This window comes from Lissotriton helveticus, chromosome 4_1 (genome assembly GCF_964261635.1).
Source record: "Lissotriton helveticus chromosome 4_1, aLisHel1.1, whole genome shotgun sequence".
Lineage (NCBI taxonomy): Eukaryota > Metazoa > Chordata > Amphibia > Caudata > Salamandridae > Lissotriton > Lissotriton helveticus.
Window position 1 is genome coordinate 1498094570 of NC_136063.1, and position 1643 is coordinate 1498096212.

Below are 1643 nucleotides of genomic sequence, written 5' to 3' on the forward strand. Positions count from 1 at the left end.
TATTTAGGGAGGGCAGGAGGGAGGCGGGCGGCGCGGAGTGGGGCTACGCGGAGTGCGCGGGTGGGCGTAGTTGTGTGCCCACTTCGCGTAGCTTCGCGGAGCCCCACTCCGCACACTACGCCCAGGGTTAGTGCGGAGGGCCCGGGGTAGGCTTCCCCTGCGCCTCTGGGCCTGGGAGCCCCGGCTTCGCCCATCGGCCCGCCGGGCCCCGGGCCGGGTGCTCGGGCCTAGGGCCCTGTCCCCCTGGCCTGCCGCACTGCCAAAGGCCCGGGACGGGGGTTCCGTGGTACCCGGGGAACCTCTCCTTGCTCGGCTGGCTTCAGGAGCCCGTCCGGGGCCTCCCTAGCAATAAAAAGAGCCCAATTTCGTTATTAAACTCCTGTAAGATTCACTCAATTGGAAAACCTGCTCATTACCCTGGGCGGTGTTGAGCGATGAGAGTTCTATGCTCTTTAGTTCAACTGACTCTCTAATACTAGTCAGTACATCCTCCTGACATGCAACCTTATGCCATTTTAGTCTGTGATTGCAATTAGATGGCACCGCCTCTTTTGTTGTTAACAATGTGGGATTTGATACTTTTCCAATGCTTCCCCATATAATTTTCATGCACATGGGATTGTGGTCGCTATCCTGCGATTGTTTGACCTCTGTGTCCCCTAGGTACCCCCATAGGCGGGTATCGAGCAATATATAATCAATTTGCGAGGGGCCACTAAGTCTGTTAAAGGTCATAGCCCCGTTTGGGTCAGAGATTGTCCTGCCATTCAATGCTCGTAGGTTATATTCTAATGTTAGGGCATTAATTTGGATCGCCCTAGGTGACCATTTCCTGATTGGCGCTAGGGGTGGGCAGAAAACTACGTTCTGACAGCGTAGTGGATGAAGCCAGCCACACCTGCTCCCCGGGCCCGGTCCCAGCTACCGAACCCTAGCCAGGCCGGGGAGAGCCTCCCCGTACCACAGTGGAGCGCCGTCCCCAGCGCCCGGACCCTCTGATGGCTTGCAGGACGGGGGATCACGCACCACAGGCCCGGGCGGACGGAACTCAAGCCCCGGGCCCGGTCACCTTCCGTACCCTAGCCAGGTCAGGGAAAGCCTCCCTGGGCCCCGGTGGTGCCCCGTCCCCAGCGCCCGGGCCCTCTGATGGATTGCAGGACGGGGGTCTCACGCACCCCGGGGCCGCCCGGACGGAGCTCAAGTCCCAGGCCCGGTCCCAGCTTCCGAACCCTAGCCAGGCCAGGGAGAGCCTCCCCGGGCCCCGGTGGAGCCCCGTCCCCAGCGCCCGGAACCTCTGATGGCTTGCAGGACGAGGGGCTCATGCACCCCGGTGCCGGCCGGACGGAGCTCAAGCCCTGGGCCCGGTCCCAGCTACCGAACCCTAGCCAGGCCGGGGAGAACCTCCACTGGCCCCGGTGGAGCCCCGTCCCCAGCGCCCGGACCCTCTGATGCCTTGCAGGATGGGGGCTCACGCACCACAGGCCCGGGCGGATGGAACTCAAGCCCCGGCCCGGACCCACCTTCCGAACCCTAGCCAGGCCGGGGAGAGCCTCCCCGGGCCCCGGTGGAGCCCCGTCCGCAGTGCCTGGACCCTCTGATGGCTTGCAGGATGGGGGGCTCATGCACCCCGGGCCGGATGGACG